Source organism: Rattus norvegicus, chromosome 3, assembly GCF_021556685.1.
Source record: "Rattus norvegicus strain SHRSP/BbbUtx chromosome 3, alternate assembly SHRSP_T2T, whole genome shotgun sequence".
In the NCBI taxonomy this organism is placed as follows: domain Eukaryota; kingdom Metazoa; phylum Chordata; class Mammalia; order Rodentia; family Muridae; genus Rattus; species Rattus norvegicus.
The window spans coordinates 149612499-149632653 of NC_141536.1; the positions used below are offsets into that span (position 1 = coordinate 149612499).

Here is a 20155-nt window from a genome sequence, read left to right on the forward strand (position 1 = left end):
CCGGGAAACTGGGAAGGGGAATAACAATTGAAATGTAAATAAGAAATACTCAAGTTAATAAAGATAAAAAACAAACAAACAAAAAACCCCCAAACAAAACAAAAAAAAAAACCTAAACAAACGATCACGATTAATTACTCCTACGGGAAAAAAAAAATGAAAAGAAACTAAAATTTTCTCATTTCATTTGTTTTAAAATTGGAATTCCAGGTGGAATTCTAGAACCTGGTAAGAAAACTCTTATTAGAAAGAATATAAGGAAATTTTCAGAGACAAGATAAGCCATACTCTTTGGTGAGAGCAAGGATTTGGAAACAAACAAAAACAAACAAACAAAACAAACAACAACAAACCACAATCCATAAAGAACTTAAAAACGGTAAAATAAGCATTAAGATTAAAACTGTCTGGTCATATACAGACATTAAGAAACTGTAAATAGGAAGTACAGACAGGGGATAAATATTTGCAGGATAGATAACTGACAAAGGACTCAGGCCCTCATTATGTGAACAACTTATGGATCAGTGACTTAAAAACCAGGAGGACTAGCTGTGGTGGTGCACATCTTTAATTCCAGCACCTGGGAGGCAGAGGCAGGGGGATTTCTGTGAGGTGAAGGCCAGTCTGGTCTACACAGAGAGTTCCAGGCCAGCCGTAGAGAGACCTTGTCTCAAAAAACAAAACAAAACAAAGTGAAACGAAACAAAGCAAAAAATCAATAAAAACGCGAGCAAAGGCAGGCAAGGAGCTCATAGAACAAGACATGAAAAAACGACTCATTCATCTATGAAAAGATGTCCAGACTCACTCTGACGGAAGAAATGCACACCAACACACAATAAGATATGGCTTTATTGTGCTTTATATCATGCTGGAAAACAATTATTAATCTGACCTCAAATGTTGTTGGTCATAGTGCCCAATGGGGGTGCTTGTACTCTGTAGAAGTGTACTTGGGAGTTCTGAATAAGCAAAGGTGAAGTTGTACATGTCTCTTGTTGCATTTTGACTATGCTTGACCCAGGCAGTGGCACTATTAGGAGGTGGCCTTGTTGGAGGAAGTGGGTCACTTTGGGGGTTGGCTTTGAGACCCTTGTCCTAGCTTCCTGGAAGCCAGGCTTCTGTTTGCCTTCAGATCAAGATATAGAACTCTCAGCTCCTTCTCCAGCACTGTGCCTGCCCGGATGCTACCATGCTTCCTGCCGTGATGATAAGGAGCCTCTGAACCTGTAAGTCAGCCCCAGTTAAATGTTGCCCTTTATAAGAGTTGCCTTGGTCATGGTGTCTGCTCACAGCAAGGGAAACCCTAACTAAGACATCCCCTTAAGACAGAAATACCATTTGTGGGTATATGCCATAGTTCCTGACTATGTCCTGAAGGAGACATTTGTAAGAGTATTCATCGTGCCTTGTAATAACAAAGAGGGAGAGACAACCCAAGCGGCTGTCAATAAGAGAGTGGCGAACCAATTGTGGTGTGTTTATACAAGAGAGGTGTGGGGCAGAGGAGATAGAAACCGCTGTTGTGTGAGTCTCTGGGAACAATTCTCAAAATATAGTGTTTAGCAAGGACTCGTGGCTCATGTCTATAATTCTACCACATCGTGAGGCAAGAGAATTGTCACGGCCAGCCTAAGCTGTAAAGTGAGTTTGAAGCTAGCCTGAGCTGTAGAGTAACCTCTTGCCTCAAAATAAAACGACAAAACACACAAATAAAACAAACAAGAACATCAAAACATATGACGTTTAATTTTAAAAGTTTCAGAGAGTTTAAAAACCCGCTTTCCTAAGACTTAGAACATGAAATACATGCTCGAGAATGTACACAATCCTTGTCAAAGTATAAAGAGCTACGCCCGCTTAGAACAGACACGCCCATTTCAGGGCGTGGTTTCCTTTGGGGAGGAGGGAATGAAATCAGGGAGGAGCTTAAGTACAGGTGCAATGCTTTTCTTTCTTTTCTTTCTTTCTCTCTTTCTCTCTTTCTTTCTTTCTTTCTTTCTTTCTTTCTTTCTTTCTTTCTTTCTTTCTTTCTTTCTTTCTTTCTTTCTTTCTTTCTTTCTTACTAAGTTTTAGATTAGATTATAAAACAATGGGTTTCATGACATTTTCGTACAGATATAAAATATGCTTTTGTCATAGTCAGCCTCAACTCCACTCTCTGGTCAAAGCTTTGCTTCTTAAAGTAAGAGACAGCAGTGGTCCATTCTTGTTTGCAACCTGGGTTCTTCTTCTTCTTCTTCTTCTTCTTCTTCTTCTTCTTCTTCTTCTTCTTCTTCTTCTTCTTCTTCTTCTTCTCCTCCTCCTCCTCCTCCTCCTCCTCCTCCTCCTCCTCCTCCTCCTCCTCCTCCTCTTCTTCATCATCTTATTGACTTATTTATCTTCTTTGAGACAGAGTTTCTTGGTGTAGTGCTGGCTGTCTGGAACTCACTCTGTAGACTAGGATGAACTTGGAGATCTGCCTGCCTCTGCCTAAATGCTGGGGTTGAATGAAAGTGCCACATGCCTCATGCCTGGCTACATTTTGTATTCGGAGCTGGAAAATAAAGTATAGCATATATATGTATATATGTATATATATTTGTGTATATATATGTATATATATATGTGTGTGTATATATATGTATATATATGTGTGTGTATATATATATGTATATATATCATCATATCATCACACTCACAGTTGACCTTTTAAACTAAACATTATTACTACTCCAGTCAAAGTCAGTGAAACAAATGAGAGTTTGAGCAAAGGAATAAAATGTACCATACTCCTTTGAAAATTCCATGTTTAGATGCTTTATTTTTGTACTATTCAAAATACGGTCCTCAGACAAGTGTGGGTTGATGAATTGGACTGCCATGAACAAAAAATTGAGCCTGAGTGTTTTGGAAACTGTACTCCAATTTTAGAGTGATTTTTAAAATTTATACATGGGGCTGTATATAATATTTTTTTCTAGAAATACTTTTTTGGTTTACAAAAATATTTGTGTGTAATTAATTGATACAACTTAAAAAAAAAATCCAACCGACGGTGCACAAATAGCTCAAGGTGCTCTCTTGCGGTTCTCTTGGTGAAGAGGCACCATGATCATGGCAACTCATACACAGGAGAATATTTAATTGGGGACACTTACAGTATTAGTCCATCATCACCGTGGAGAGAAGCATGGCACAGGCAGACAGACATGGTGCTGGAGAAGTCCTACATCTTGATCTGCAGGCAGCAGGAGACGGTGTGCCATAGTGGGCCTAACTTGAGCACATGAGATCTCAAAGCCTGCCTCCACAGTGACATACTTTCTTCAATAAGCCACACCTCCTCCAATAAAGCCACACCCATTCAAGTAAGGCCACACCCCTAATGCTACCTTATGGGCTTATGGGGGCCATTTTTATTCAAACCACTGCAGGTACATTATTCTACTTATTCAAAATTGTTGTCTATGTGATTTATTTTCTATGATATATAGATTTCTTTATTCTTTGGGAATGTTGAGCTCAACTACTAAAATATTAATTTTGTGTGGGATTCCAAAATTGTTTTGGTTTGTTCCGGATATTGCCTTGTATATATAAAGGGTATATAAAGATCTGGTTATTCTCTGCATGCGTTTTCCCCAGGGAAACGCGTAAATGTAGTTGTAATTTCCTGTTCATGAACAACTTGTTTTAAATTTAGAATCAGACGGTACAGCTCCATGTAGAGGGGGCAATAAATTAGATTGCTTTCAAAGCAATACCTTTTGTAATGAACTATTAGCTCACCATTTTCCTGTTTTCTTAGTTATATAAAATATTGCGCGATGTAGGAAAACGATACGGAAATGCTTAAAGGAATTTGAGAGTCTACATATTTGTGCAATAGGCAGGCCTCATCGTGCTTTAGGGGAACGAGACTTACACACTAATAAATAAAACATTACCAGCGTAAGGACAAAGTGAAGCTGATCTCATCCCCAGTGCTTGGCAGCAGACTTTCTGAGAGGTTTCAGGCTGTGTAGGCTGTGCCATTGCTTAATAGCCCGTATGACAGCAGCGGCCCATCCTGCTTGGGGGTCTGGCATTACCGAGGTGGTGCAGTAGGGGACTTTAATATGCTCGAGCCTCCTACCAGTTGGGGATCTCTTTTTACCCTCAAGGAAAAATAAAAAAGAAACTTCTTTTGAAAAGTTAATTTTTGAAGTTGGATTACTTATTGATATGCCTGCTGCTAATCAAGGGAAAATTTTTTGGCTATAATCTTTTAATTTTTTTAAAAAATCTGGAATAGAAACCATTGCTCATGCTTGGCATTTCATCGGAAACAATCCCCTGTCACAAGGCTTTGGAAAAGGCCTCATCCCTCCTCCCCATCCCCCAAACGCACCTATTTCAACATATCACTCTGCTGACTTTTCCTATTTCTTGTTTCTCTATCTGTGTTATGTTTCTCTTGAACGTTAATATTTTTCTCTTCTCACCAAGTTTCCAGTCTAGAATACTGCCCTACCGCTTTGCTTTGTTCTGCCTTTCATTCTTGTGTCTTTAGAGGACAAACGTGAAGTGTAATGGGAGATGGAATTCAGCAAACACAGGCTGTGGACAGCTATGGTTCTCAGCGGCCTCTCTCCATTCGCTTACCTTCCTTCCAACACAGTGACCACCAACAGATGAATGAAGGGAGTAAGGTTTTTAAATCTTCCCAACCTGGTTTTTTTAGAACGGTATCTTACTGTGTCTTGCTTTACATTTTCCTGCTGATAAAATGGTCATTTCATTTCTTCTTCTGTGACTTACGCTTTACCCAATTTCCCCATTTTAATTACTGATTTGTAAGTTATTTACCTGTCCACTGTACTCTGGCATGTTGGTTTCTGTGCTAGCAACATGTTAGATTAGGTACTGAGGTTTTCGAGGAAATCCTAGCCTACTCAGATCAGGTAATTATACTAACCAAGTGTTTGGTGTTCCAAAATGTTATTGAGGGATCCACGGATTCCTAAGATCTAGGCTGGCTAAGGGGCAAAATACAACAGGAAACTGATTAAGTGTAATGGAACCTTTGTGGAGTCACACATAGCCATGGGTGAAGACTAAATGATAAGGTGAGAACAGGTAGTGAAAGAGTTCCCAAAGACAAGGCGATCTGATAGACCATTAATGGCTTCTTCACTAACGTTATGAAGCTGTTAAGAGCATTTCTATCGCTGCCGCATAGGCAGCAGCTGTTAAAACAGCATGAGGAGGTCCCGTAGTCTGTAAAGATGGAGAGACGGGGCTAGCGAGAATATGCTAATACGGAATAGCAAAGGAAGCCAATCTGGAAGTCCAGTCTAGGCAGTGCTGGACGATACTTGCTCTGAGCCCAGGATCTTACACTCACAGTTAGATGACAGCTGACTGCGGAAATCGTGTGATACAACCTAACTCATCTCTACGTATTTTTAAAAGCTCGTCCCTCTGATTCCTAGAAGTCGTCTTGAAAACTACATTTCCCAGAAAACCTTACGGCTTCTACTTCCTCTAGATGCGAGCAGTGCGTGATTTCCTGAGTCCGTAAGGGCTTCATCGACTGTGATGAAGAGTAAACTTTTTTTTTTTTTTTAAACATCTCACTTTTGAGCAAGGGAATCGAGCCAGAGCCTTTGCTCAGAACCAACTTGCCTCGAGGCCCGCTGGGAAATGTAGTAGCTTTAGCTTGTAGTTCTGTGACGCCCTGGTCTCTTTGCTGCAGCGGCAATTGGCAGAGAGGCAATAATCACTGGAAAAGACTGGTGGTTGTCCACGCTGGTTCCTCCCTTCCGCCAGAAGGCGCTGTGGAAGAACGTCTGAGAGTAGGGACAGGGTGTCCCAGAGCAGGGGTTTTCCTTCCATCCATTTATCTTGAGCGTTCCCAGACTTGGGTTTCTAGTAATCACCTTTTAGAGAGATTTACTGAGAAATAGAAAAACTGTAAAACGAGAAAATAATGGCCCTAAATTACTCCCCCAACACCTGCTGTTCTTGGGAAGCTTTGAGACGTTATTAAGAGCTATGGTGCTGTGCACATGAGGTTTGGAGGTAGGTGGGGATCTTTTTAAAGAATTGTATAGGCAGTAACGCCCGCCGTATTGGAGAGGTGGCTTATCTTTCAGGTAGGTATCCCTTGGGCCAACACTGGCGTTGTCCCCAGCCCCCCAGACTTGGAAAACCTCCGCTCTGCCAAGCTGCAGCCCTCTGTTGATTCTCAGTTTCCTGAGGGATGAATAAAGAATTGTTGGCCTGCCCAAGCTAGACAGAAGTACAGTTAGAACTGGGCACTGTCTGAACTACTCTGGTCTCATACGTGCCTGAGGAGCGATCTTTTCTCACCGTGTTGGCTGGCATATTGTTATTTTGAGCCTTGATTTCCTAGCTATCCTGGTTGATTTATTAAGTACTTATTAAAAATGTAAGCGGGCTGTCAGGTATTGTGGAGGTGCCTGGGACAACTCTGAATGACCCCTTCTGCTTGGAATTTACAGTCTAATGGAGGAGTCAGACACCACATAATACAAATGATAAAAGTTTAAGTGTGATAAGAAGCAGGATGCTTTAGGAGAGAAGAGTGGAAGACGGGCATTAGGCTGAGATCAGAGAGGAACTCACTTGATCTGAAACGTGAAGGCTGAGAGAATGGAAGGTTTTTATTTTTATTTTATAAAAAAATTTTTTTTAATGGCAGGGTTTCTCTGTGGAGCCTTGGCTGTCTTGGAACTCACTCTGAAGACCAGATTGGCCTTGAACTCAAGAAATCTGCCTGCCTCTGCCTTCCAAGTGCTTGAATTAAAGGCGTGTACCACTGCCTCCTGGTTAAGTCTTCCTGGACAGGGTTTCTCTGTGTAGCCCTGGCTGTCCTGGAACTCACTGCGTTGATTAGTTTGACCTTGAACTCACGTAGGTCCTCTTGCCTCTGCCTGCCATTGCTGGGACTAAAGGTGTATGCCACCACACTGGGCTGAGAATGGAAACTCTTAAAGGGCCAACAAAGGAGTAGCTGGGCAGAAGGAACACAGGGGCAACCTGAGGCAGCAAAACGTTTGATATTTTGCTGTGACTCAGAGAAGTTCATGGAGCTGGAGCAGCAGGTAGGCTGAGAATAGAACAAGCAGAGGCTGGCCTCCCTCTCTCCACCGTTGCCGGTAGATGGTTAATGCCTCTAGATGTGCCTGTGAGGAAGTATCTAGATTGGGGTAGCTGAGGTATAAAGATTCAGCCCTAACGTGGGCTGCACCATGCAGGTCATTGGGGTCCTGAGCCACATAGAAAGGGGAAGTGGGGTGAGCACCAGCATTCATCTCTGTCAGCTTCTTGACTGCGGATGCATTGTGACGCCCAGCTGCCCCAAGCTCCTCTTTCTGAGCCTTCCCCAACACTATGGACTGTACCCTCAAAGCGTGAGCCCAAGCAAACCTTTCCATCCTCCTTAAGTCACCTCTTGTCAGGTATTTCGTTAGAGCAGATAAGAAGCAGCTAACCCATTGCCTCTTGTAAACTCTACAGAGACATTGTGTTCACACATGATGACTGTTACAGTTTCCGTGTGGAGTATCCCCAGAGGGCCCATCTGTTAGAGACTTGTTTCTCAGTTAATAGGATTTAAGGAAGTAACCACATCCCCAGAGCTCTGACTAACCAGTGGTTTAATCCCTTGATGAAGGATACAACATTATACAGATGTGGTCTGGAAGGTGAGTCTGATTTGAGAAAGCCCCATGGGGGCACATTCTTGGGGGTTATACTTTACCTCTGACCCTTCCTCTCTCTCTCTCTCTGCTTCTCAGACACTACGAGAAAGTAGTTCTGCTCCATCATGACTTTCTCCATGATGCTCTGCCTCACCCCAGCCCTGGACTCGTGGAGTCAGGTGACCACAGTCGGAGATTTCTGAAGCAGTGAGCCAAAACAAATCATCCTTCATTTTAAATTGTTCCAAGTATTTGCAAAACCGTGTCTGACAAAACGCTGTCTAACGCAATGATTTTACTGCCCTTTTTTTTTTTTTAAAAAGAGACTCTGTGTCCCTTACATATTTTATTTCAGATTTCTTGGCTTGTGCCTTTTAAATCTCCTGCTGGCTACTCACACTTACTTCAATTTGGTCTTTATGTCTTAGCCGAAGTATCACCTCCGTGCCCTTCTCCCTGTGGGTTCTCAATTAACTTATCATCCTTCTGCTATGTAATTACTGGTTTGCACACTGATCTCTCCCATGAGGCAACGAACGTCTCCTTTCAGGATCTGGTTTTCTATCTCCATGTGATGCGGAACCCAGTCAGACAGTTGGAATTTTTTTTTTTTTTTTGGTTCTTTTTTTCGGAGCTGGGGATCGAACCCAGGGCCTTGCGCTTCCTAGGCAAGCGCTCTACCACTGAGCTAAATCCCCAACCCCCAGTTGGAATTTTTTTGCAACAAATATCCATTGAGAGAGAGAGAGAGAGAGAGAGAGAGAGAGAGAGAGAGAGAGAGGAATAGCTAACCACAACTTTCACCTGGTACTTGATGAGCAGGTGACTCGTGCTTTCTATCTCCAGCAGACTAGAGATTGGCATCTTAAAGGGCAAGGAGGTGGGGTTGACAGTGTAGCTCAGTGGTAGACTGCTTGGGCTCCATTTCTCATGAGCATAAAACAGCAAAAAGCAGAAGAGTGAAAACAGAAGAATATGAGGTTTACTTTCACCATGGGTCAGATACTCTCTCATCCTCTGTCTCATGCCACTCACATAACTATTGTAGTAGGGCTTAGCTCCTTTTCGCTGGACAGAAAACTGATATCTACTTGTGTACCCAGATAGTAACTGGGGGAACATAGGACAGGACTCTAGGTCTACCTGACCTCAAGAGTTAAATCTTACAATGTTGCCTGTGTTCCTCTTGCTCTCGTTTGGACATCTTTTAGCCAGAACAGAAACCTGAAAGTTTAAAGACTGAGTTTCAGATGCGGTCAGCCTTTGCTGTGTGGCTGGAACCTCCAAGGACATCAGTCCCGGAACAATCGTTACGTAGCAGCTCTGTCTCTTCCGGAAATCAGTGACTCTGATCAGTCTCTGTGTTTGTCAGTATGTGGAATGTCTGGAAAGTCTGTGAGAGCCTAAAGAAGCAGCACACCCTGGATGGAATGTCCTAGTGCTGTTTCAAAGAACCTCTGAGATGACTGACACGTTCTGTCTCTGTGCTGCATGGCATGGGAAGGTCGCAAAGTCCCGCATGAGACAGCATCTCTAACCTTTCGATAGTTTCTGACCTCCGGGATTCAACTAGAGAACACAGACTTGTGGCTAGGTCTTCAAAAGCCACCCCTCTCCCCCGCCCATCCCAGGTCCAAAGTATGATCAGCTGTAGTTCAAGATGGGTACAAGAACACAAGCACACGCACACACACACGCACACGCACAGCCGGGTGTATGTGGCTCAGGAGATAGCCAGTGCACAGTTGTGACTACCTGGCCCCTGGCCCAGAGCAATTGCTGGGCTAACATGGCAGATGAATGAATTTATCTTTTCTATCTCATAGGCTGAGGTCCTCTCATTTACTACAGTTGGCTTCTAGAATCTTTCCTGCTCATTTTGAACCGATGAGTCTTAGCCATTCGGTGAAGCTTAACGAGCCCGGGGCTCCGTAACCGTCTCTTCGGTTTTGACGTTTTGGGATTGTGTGTGAAGGGATAGCTGTGGAGCCAGTAATTCTTTGCCGTTTTATGGGATGATATGATTTATCTTGAAATCTTGTGTGTAAAATGAAAGCCCAAATGAACACCAGCTACTTATGATTGGGGGCAGCACGCTGCTGTGGGAAGAGGATTGGCTCAGGAGTCAGCCTGGACCTGCGACTGACAGGTTGTACGACCTTGAACAAGGTGCTCATTGCTCATAAATTCTTATTTCCTTGAGAGTAAAATGGAGACATTGCACTCTCAGCTTCTTCATGTAGTTATTAACGTTTTTAAAAAATCTAAACGTTAAAATATTTAAATAATTTAAAATAGAATATTATTCCTCTTTAACATTTAGCTTGGTCACGCCCACAAACATATCATGTTAAACAACGGTTGTCGTGCGCCGTCCTCTGAACAACAAAAAAAAAAAAAGCCACTTTATTCATCATCTTGGCTGTGCCTGCTTGCATCAGATCGCCATAGCAGGGCTTGACAGTGTTGACAGTCCCTTGGAGAAGGAGGGGATGAGGGTCACTGGACTCTGTTTCCACCCGCTTCTCCCAGTTAGTTGCCTGGGACGCTGCTCTAATCGCCCTTGGCCTTGCCTCTGTGGAGCTGCTAGAGTTAAAGGAAGGGGACTTCATCCCTGCAGCTGCTGGGGGAGTCATCACCCATGTAGAGTACACATCTCCCAGGTTCACTCTCAATCCTGCCCTGTAGCCCTTCGCCTATTCTCTGCAGGTAAACCCAGTGCGTTACTGGCTCCCAGGAGGAACTTCGGTGGAATCGCACTTTGGTTTGTTTTTAGACCCCTAGGAGGAGGAGGAGTAGACACATTTATATCCTGCCAGGAAAGGAGTTTTCTAAGCGACTTCCAAGTGATCACTCAGTCCAGCTCTTTGCGTCGCTTACGCTGTCTGACGCCTTCCACTGAACCCTTGCACAGACACAGCCTTGCTCAGCTGCAAAGCTTCACGGTATTTCACCTGCCTCTTTGTACTCGAATGGTCTTGGGTTTGAGCCACTCAGTCACTTGCTCCTTGACAGTGTCTAGACTCCCTTTAATCCTCAGTTCACCGACAAAGCCGAGGCCAGCATTCCTGATCTCTGGTTACAGTGAGCTGGCCGGGCCCTTTCACTTCACTTGGGAGCTGTGAGTGTTTGAGTAGAAGAAATTCTTCCAGTGCCTGAGGCCCAGGGTTCACTTTGGCAGAGCCAAGAATTTCATAGCTCCAAATCCTGAGAGCTAGGGAACTATTGCTTTAGGGAAGCTGGATGTATGACTCTGGGCTTTAACTACAGGCAGCCCTGACCCAGGGCGGCTGTTGTAATCTTCGGTTTCTGAGGGCAGTGAGGAGAAGCCATAGGCAGTACCTGTTGGTGCTTCAGCTCCTGAGTGGACCTTCAGTGTTGGGCTCCCAGCTAACAGTGGCTGATGTCATTGTTCTTCAGACTTTAATCTTAAGAGTTGGCATCTCCCAGGTAGTCTAGTGATTAGGGCCTGCAGTCTTTCTCTCTAGTTAGTTAGTGTCCTGTATTTTATTTTAATGTTTTGAGACAAAGGCCTATATATACCAAGCTGGCTTTGAACTCACTACGTAGATGAAGATGATGCTGAATTTCTGAGCCTCCTGCCTCTACCCCACCATGTTCTGAGATTATAGGCATGTGCCACCATGCCCACCTATATGCCATATGGCATTCTGGTTCGGATAAAGGGCTTTGTGCAGGTGAGGCAAGCATCGTTTTACTGTGCTACTCCCAGCCCTGTCTTCTCTATGCTTCTGCTGTGTTTCATTGTCTCTGCCAACTCTGCTCCCTATTGATTCTGCCCTTGGCCGCAGTGTGGAAGTTTTCATCTTCATTATTTCCTGCAGTGCTCCAGGACTCAGCTATGCCCTCGTGGCTGCCACTGCTGCCTTTACCACTTCTGCTGTCTCCAACTGTCCCTTCTTCCTGTCACCAGCTCAGCCCGGCCTTTCGATGGGCCTTACGTGTAGCACCAGAGGGCGCTATGTGAAAGAATCTTTGTGTTGACTTAAAAAAGAAACGGGCTGACCAGCCCACTTATATAGTCATAAGGAGGCGTGGCAAAGGCGTTTGTATCCATCATGTCAGTCCTTCCTGCAGATGAAGGCTTGTGTTTGCAATCCTTGAAGTGATTGATGTGGACACTCTTACTGCTCGACTCCTTTCTGACTACATTCTCAGACTGCTCCAGTCACTATGAGAGACAGTTGAGAGACGGTGTGTGTGTGTGTGTGTGTGTGTGTGTGTGTGTGTGTGTGTGTGTAAGTCAGAAGTCAGTTTTGATGTCATTCCTCAGGACACTTTCTCTTTAGACACAGAATCTCCTGCTGACCTGGAACTCACCTCTTTGGTTAGGCTGGCTGGCTGAGGAATGAGCTGCAGGGACCTACTTGTCTCCGCCTCTGCCTCTGTTCCCAGCACTGGAATTACAGATGAATGCCAATAGACCCAGCTTTTTTTTTTTTAAATGTGAGTACTAAGGAGTCCAGGGAACTGTCAACCCTCATGGGCTAAGAGTCCCAACACCTTTGGCTGGAGAGCTGTAACACTATTCACTGTAGGAGCTGAGACTCCCAACACTCGAGGCCCTTTCAGGTACTGTAACTATCAGGCCCTGCTGTTCTGTTTACTGCTGTTGGAAGCCAAGGATTTCAATAGCTGCCAAGTGCCTCGAAAGCCCAGAGTACTAAGCCTCCAACTTGTCCATCTAGAGCCATAACTTTCTGTCTTCTAAAGCTTGGGCAATAGGCATGCAACCTTCAAGGCTTTGAGCTGTAAGTCTCTGGGGCTGTCTAGCCCATATGCCCTGGGTCCTCAAGGGTCCTGGACTGCCCAAACTAGGAAGTCTTCTTACTTATCCACAGTTTCTATTCAGGTAGGGTAAAAAACAAGAAGAACAAAAAACAAAGTTAAAAAACCCAAAACAAAACAAGCAAGCAAGCAAGCAAACAAACAAACAAAAACACCATAGCCAGAACATTTCTCATCCAAATACTGGACTTCCCAGAAAACAAGGGGAAGAAGAAGAAGAAAAAAGAAAACAACAAAAAAACCCAAAAACAAGTTTCTATCCTGTCAGTTGTTCCTTTTCACCACTAGATGGCACATGTAGTGCAGTCTGTTAGCAGTTTGAGCAAGCTGTTTATGCATGCTTTGATAGAAATTACAAAAGCACGGAATATACAAAAGAATAAGATAAAAAGTGGAAAGAGGTGGCAAAAATAGAGGACAAGAAAAATAACAAAAGCATGGCATTAGCCCAAGGAGATCTATGCCAGTTCATGTTTGGGTCCAGTCTTGGACAGCCAAAGAGGCAAATGTCAGCAGTTACAAAATTCTAGATTTTATTTAGACAATCAAAGTAATAAATCAAAGGAGTTCTAATTTTTTCTGACCTGAGATTAGAGGGGAATTTTTTCACGTGGGTCCATTGACACAAAGGCAACAATGACTTTATGGGAGCTGTTTCTTACGCTGCTCTCTATGCAAGCCTATGACATGATGCTAGAATTTGTCTCCACATGCAGTAGTTGAGTAAGGAGGTTGACCAGTTGTCCATCTCTCCTCCTTGGAGTTCTTTAGAGTCCCCTACCTAATTTCTGTCCATCCTTCCTCCCCATCTGTCTCTCCTGGTCTCTGCTGGCCACCATTCTCCTCCATTCTTCCATGTACCAACATTTTAGTGCCATACATGAGCAAGAACTAGGAAAATTAGCTTTTATAGGCTCAAAACATGGTTTTTTTTTTTTTTTTAGGATATAGTAAACTCAGTTTTCTGGGTGCACATGGCTGTATTTTTCAACAGTAATATTTCCTTTCTTGGGGTCTGGGTTAAATATAAGAAAGAGGAACTCTCTGAGATTATGGGAACCAATTTCTGACACATGCTCTCCACCATGATACTCTACCTCACTACAAATGAAATGAGATCTGAGTGGACTGCGTAACAAAAACTCTGACACTTTTGAGCCAAAATAAATTTTTCCTCCTTTAAGCTGTTTTCTTCAGGTTTCTTTTGTTGCAGTTATGACTGACACAGCAGGGCAAAGACTTCAATTGTCTCGATTACTGCAACACCTGTGGTATCTAGCACAGACCTTGGAAGAGAGTAGACCTCTTAGAAACTTGAATGAATGGTGAGCTGTTATCTTGGGTGAGCCATTCACTATCTGGTAACTATGGCTGATTAAGCTTTAGCACATGTCAGGTGCACATGCGTGGTTGAGTTTCTTGGATCATTTGTGTCCTACATGATCACTTCTCCCTTTGGATGTGACTAAATCTTCTCTCACAGTTTTCTCTTCAGGGATCTTTATTAGTGTTTTTTGGGGGGAGGGGGTTGTTGTTTTTTTGTGTTTTTTTTTGGGGGGGTGGGTTGTTTTTTTTGTTTTTTGGGGGGGTTGGGGATGGGGTGGGGGTGGGGTGGGGGTGGGGATGGGGTGGGGGTGGGGGTGGGGTGGAGGATTGCTGAGCCTGAGCTTCATGTCCTTAGGCCATCATGGCAAATGATTTCTTGTCATCGTTTTTTTTCCAATGTGAGAAAAATAGTTGCTCGGACTGTTAGGTTTATTTTGCCCAGTTTGTCCTCAGTCTGCCTTACTGCTTCCCCCCTCCCTCTCCTTTTTTTTGTTTTTGTTTTTTGTTGAAAGTCGTCCACCTTGATTTTTGCACATGTGTGTGTCTGTTGTGGTTGCATATGTGTCTGGATGTGTGGTGCGCATGCGTGTGTGTTGAGCTTCAAAGTTGATATCCAGGGTCAACTTTCTCAACTGTTCTCCACCTAATACATCAAGGCAGAGTCTTTTTAGGAACCCCAAACTCATAGTTTTGGCTAGTCTGGTTAGACATCTTACTGGGCATTCACTTTGTCTCCTAAGTGTAGTCATTCCTGCCTGGGTTTTACATAGATTCCGGGCATTCGACTCTGGTCCTGATGCTTGTAAGGAAGTGCTTCACTTGATGAGCCATCTCTCTAGTCTTTTCCTGTTTTATGGGATTGGTCTCAGTGGTCTAAAACTTACCTAGTAGGCCAGGTTGGCTGGCCAGCAGGCTCTGGGAGTCAACCCATCTTTACTTTCCCAGAACAGGAATTACAAGCATATGTCATTATGCCCAACTTATTTATATGGGTCCTGAGGATCGAACTCAGGTCTTCTTGCTTGCAAGGCATACATTTTACCAACTGAGTTGCCTGTAAATGTAACTTTTATTTTTCTGAATTGTTGTCTTGGAGGTTTTCTGCCTCTGTCTGCTAACCTAGGCCTGGTCCTGGAAGCTTCTAGCCTCTATACAATCTAATCTAGGCCTAGAATGTTTCCAACCTCTGAGATTTGTTGCTGAATAAGCTCAACTCTTCCTAGTTCTTTCTGATCTCTGGCTGCCTGGTCAACTAGTTGTTTTGGATCGAAGTCATCTCTAAGCTGACTGATTCAATCTTGCTTCTCTTTCTGTCTTTCCTGAACTGCTCTCTTGAAATCAAGCTAACTCCAGTAATCTGTTCTAATCTTCTGGCTTCTTCTCATTCTATCGATCATTTTGTCTATACCAGTGTTTAGCTTGTTCTCTCTTCAACCTGTCTCTGTAAAACTCTCCTGGTAAAACTGCTTCCTCTCTCTTCTTTTTCTCTTCTTGCATTGCCCTCTTAGATTCTCTTTCTTTTCTCATGATGATAGATGGGCGTATCCTATTCTGTCAAATCTTTCTCTGATTCATCACTTAGTCTGCTACCTAATTAGACATCACTTTCAAACTTGGGGGCTTCCTTCTACAATCTAACTTTGCCTTCATTGTTTGGGATTAAAGGTGTATGCTAAGGGCATGTCTGTAACCTTTGATAAAGTCCTGGTTAAGGCACTAAAAGCAATAGTGTTTTAAGGACTTTCCAAAAACTTTAATGGAATCTGACTTGGCTGGGATGTACAACTTTACTTCTCTCTTCTTACTGCAGACTCAGTAGCCATTTTGTACCAAGAGGCTTTATATGAATGATGGAAGGGTGGACACACAAGCGCCAGGGTCTTTAGTCTAATGATTAGAGGCCTCAAGCTGGTTCAAGACCACCTTCCTTTGAGCTTTAATCTGAGAGTACATCTTGTGTTCAGCCACTGTTTGTTAAGCCATCATTACCTTGTTCTGATTTAGGCAGGTCAATGTACACTTACTTGGTGTAGGATCTAACTTTCATAAGTGCTCTTGCAGGTAGGCACATTAATATCTATTTTATGAATTGTAGAATAATTGTTAGAATCAAAAGAGAGCCCAGGGCAGCAACTGGGATATTTTTAGCTGCAACTCACAAAGGAGATAAGACTTGCTCAGGGAACTTGTATCCAGATGGGCGTGGGCTGATATTTAACAACACTCAGTATACAGACTCAGATACCCTCCACATCTAGTAAGTCTTAAGCTTCTTCCTCTCTAATGGTCTAAGCTTTCTTATCATTAGTGAAGAGTATGAATCCCAACATGGGTGAAAACCAATGACCGAGAGCTCAACTAGCAGTACTCCCCAAGAATACTTCTGTGAATGTAGGAATCATTCACGGAGCTTATAGACTTTGGATTCCAGTTTTCATTTGAAAAAAAAAAAGTGAATCTGTCTTATGGGACAGGGGATTTGCATTTTTGAATGCTTTCCTCATGATTCTGATGGCTGTGATAAACAGAGTCTACCTTGTGGGGCTTTCATAGTTAGGAGCACGGGTGTTGGACGGGATGAACCTGGGTTTTGATTGTTGACATGGCCAGTCACTTATGGCTGGATGACTATAATGGGCTAATTAAGCAGTCTGTGTCTCAGGCTTCATCATTTCTTCAAGTTGAAGAAAATAATAAGGTCTACCTGGCAGGGTTGTTGTGAGGATTAAATGAGATAATTTATGTAAAGCTCTTAGCTTTGCATAAATGTGCTCTCAATAAGTGGTGGCTATTGTTATTATCATACCCAGAGCACACATCTTGCAAACAGTATGGGTACAGAGTCCTATTACCATGGATAATTTATGCAAAATTCAGGGAACCGGGATTCAGCAGAAGTTGGTAAAGGAAACTAGGTACCCTTTTCTCTTTTCAGCTTCTTCTTCATCTCCTTTTCTTCTTCCTAGTTCTTCTCCTCTTTTCCCTCAGATTTTTAGATGATGTATGTATGTATGTATGTATGTATGTATGTATGTATGTATTTAGTGTGTGTGCAGTATTTGTGTGTGTGTGTGTGTGTGTGTGTGTGTGTGTGTGTGTGTGTGTGTGTGTGTACCATGGCATATGATACATATGTTCTTGGAGGTCAGAAGAGAACTTGTAGGAGACTGGTTCCCAAGTTCAACCAAGTTGCATAGACGGATCCAAGGATCAAACTCTAGTTGTCAGACTTGGTGACAGTCTGTTGAGCTGTTTTGCCCATCTTCCTTCTGGGTTTTTGAGATAGGGTTTCATGTATTCATGACCTTGAATTTGCTGTGTTAGCTGTAAATGATCTCAAGCTGCCAATCTTTTTACCTCCACCTCCCACATGCTGGGATTACAGGTGTGTGCTGTTAGCTCCAAAGGAAACTCTGATCCCCCAAACTCCAAAGGCAGTCCTGGACTATAGGAGGACTTCTGGTGGATAGATAAAAGCCAGCATTCCACAGGAACTTGTGAAGTCAGTTCCCTTCTAAGCAAAGGAGGCATTTTTCCCTTATCAGTGGCAGTAGGATTAAATGGCTACCTATGGTGCCTATTAGCATACCAAAGCCCATGTTGGCCTCCAGGCTTTCAGTATTACAAGTACTGGTTACACATTTCAAAGTCCAAGGTAGTATCTTAGCTCTTCTCACTTCCTCCCCTCCCCTAGACTCCCTCCAGCTCCCTGGTTTCCTTCCCCTGCAACTACTCATTCTCCTTATAACCCTGCTATTTTTGATATGCTCCTTCTCTTTTTGTCTCCCCTGCTCTCTCCCTGTCTCTATGTTCCTCTCCCTCTCCCTCTCCCACCTTCCTCTGCTTCTCTCAAGTCCAGTCTGCTGGTCACGCTCAGCCTTTCTTCCTTTCTTTGATCTGGACTCTTCCAGATGCCTCTGGATGTTTTTTTTTTTTTTTTTTTCCCGGAGCTGGGGACCGAACCCAGGGCCTTGTGCTTCCTAGGCAAGCGCTCTACCACTGAGCTAAAACCCCAACCCCTCTCTGGATGTTCTGTCTCTTACATCTACAATAAAAACTGTCTCCTTATCCGTGCCGTGGAGTGGTCATGTTGTCAATTTCTACATGTGCTATCACATCTGACGTGAGTGACTTCTAGCCTTGAGGACAAGTGCCCTGTACACAAAAATGTCGAATAAGGGTCTTTAAGTACGTGCTCCTATATTTCTCAGCTTCCTCTTCTCTCTCCTTTTTTCTCTTCCTTTCCAGCTGCCCCGAGTGTCTGAGTCTCACACACACCCAATGGCTCCATTTTCTCACTCCTCTCTGTTAGCATCAGGTGCATCCCTGGACAGCTAGAAGCCGTCTTTATAGCCAGCTCTCTGACCCAGTGACGAGTCACAACGTCTCTAGGCGACAGCATTGCTCCTGTGTCCGCTGCCCTGGCACCTGCTACACATTCCTTTGCGCATGAGATACATCATGGCCTGGATAAAAGAATCGTGCCCCCGATTCCCACACCCCTCTTCTCCTTCTCCTCTTCTTTCTTCTCCTCCTCTTCTCATCCCCTCTCCTCCACAGAGGCTGACTTTGCCAATAAAACTTCGCACACGAGACCTGTATGATTTGTTTGGTACCGCACCGCGTATTCTAACATTGTTGCCAAGACTTGTTCACGGCCCCTGATGCGTAGGCCCAGACAGGTTCTCAGCACACAGAAACTACCACCACGTGAAGTAGCTGTCCCCACGTGGGCCGAACCTCATCCTGACAAGTCCGCCTGCTACACAGGCTCACTTTCCGGCCACCGAATTGCTAAACTCCATGCAAACATCCATGGGTTGGTAAGCTTTTTGTCTCAGTCGGCAAACAGGGCCCCTGGTCCCAGGAGAGGACTCGCCACCCTCTATGGGTCTAAGGGGTGGATTTATCCACAGACTGTATGACTGGCCTTCTAGCTGACTCCTTATTTCAGCACTTCTACCCTAGGGTAAACCCTCTCCTCCTCGCTGTCCAGGAAGCATGTTTTTTTTTTTTTTCTTTTGATTTCTTTCTCGTGCCACACTGCTGGTAATATATTCTCCAACCTACCCTGGGCACACAGCTTGGGCATCAGGCCTGCAGCTTTCAGCCACTAGTTTCTGTGTGACAACTTGGTAACCTAGACTAGCTGCTTGTTCCAATATTTCATTGGTCTACTGCCTTTGGGATGCCATGGTAGGATTAATCTATCATTATTAATTTGTTCTCAGCATGTAAGAATACTTGAATCTCTCTACCCAATGGGTATCTTGTCTTTGACCATACCTCCAGGCTCCCCACTGGGATTCCTCCTGAAAATCTCAAACCTCTAAAACCAGCTGCTGGTGTAAAGGCTTTCAAACTTGTTCCCCTTTGCAATCAGGTCTGGCCTCAGTACTCATTAGCTAATGACTCCAAGCGGCCATGTAACAGCACTTTTGATCCTACCATTCTAAAGGATCTTCATACATACTGCCAGCAGTCCGATAAATGGAAGGACATCCTCTGTGTCCAAGCTTTCAACTGTCTTTGCTCCAAACCCTCTCTTTGATCTTCCTGTCCCCCAACTCAACTCCTAGCTATGAAACCTCAACCAGACAAAACTTCTACTACTCTCGATCCAGCTAATGAACCTCCCCCTTACGGCCTCTGACTTGCCTGTACAATCTCTCCTACTTTCCCAGCCTCCTCAGCTTCTTCTTCTCATCAGACTTCCCCAGAGCCTCCTTGCTCAACTCCCCCAGACTCCTCCCCTCCTGTGCCAGCTACACAGACTATTCCAGTCACCCTATGCTGGCACCTTCTTCTCCCTCCCCCCCCCCCCGCCCCCTCCCACACCAACTTGCTCTAACTCTACACTCAACCTTCCCACCTCTTCCCCTACCCAGCCTAATCAGCATTGGTCCTTCCTTTAAGAGAAGTTGCTGGGGTAGATGGTCTAATGAACTTTCTCTAATAGAAAAAAAGGCTAGAATCTTATACCTTCAATCCTTCTGTCTTCATTAAAGAATTTCAATATATCAATATATATATCAATATTTCAATCTTATAGCTTGACTTCCCAAGATATGCATATGATTCTCAGTAATAATTTACTCCCTGTTGAGCACAGGTGAGTTTGGGAACAGGTTAGGATACATGTAGATGAGATTCATCACACAGACTCAGCATATCCGATTGGGTCTGAGAAGGTACCCGACCAGGATCCTCAATGGAATTATAATTTCCCATGGGACAGTCTAGTCAGAGACCGATTTGCAACATGCCTCCTGGCCAGTCTCTGTAGGGCTGCCCTAAAACCAGTAAAATCTGAAAAACTCCAAGAG

At 43.9% G+C, this 20155-nt stretch overlaps 1 long non-coding RNA gene across 2 annotated transcripts in view; it reads left to right on the forward strand.

Annotated features, from left to right (window-relative positions):
* The window catches only part of LOC147995793 (uncharacterized), a 28166-nt gene that overhangs the window by 5369 nt on the left and 2642 nt on the right, over window positions 1-20155 (forward strand). The window contains exon 2 of one of the 2 annotated variants that reach the window (XR_015684785.1): window positions 7791-7901. The exons of the other annotated variant lie outside the window; for it this stretch is intronic. This is a non-coding gene — a long non-coding RNA (uncharacterized LOC147995793). The remainder of the gene's footprint in view (window positions 1-7790; window positions 7902-20155) is intronic. 2 annotated transcript variants of the gene reach the window in all.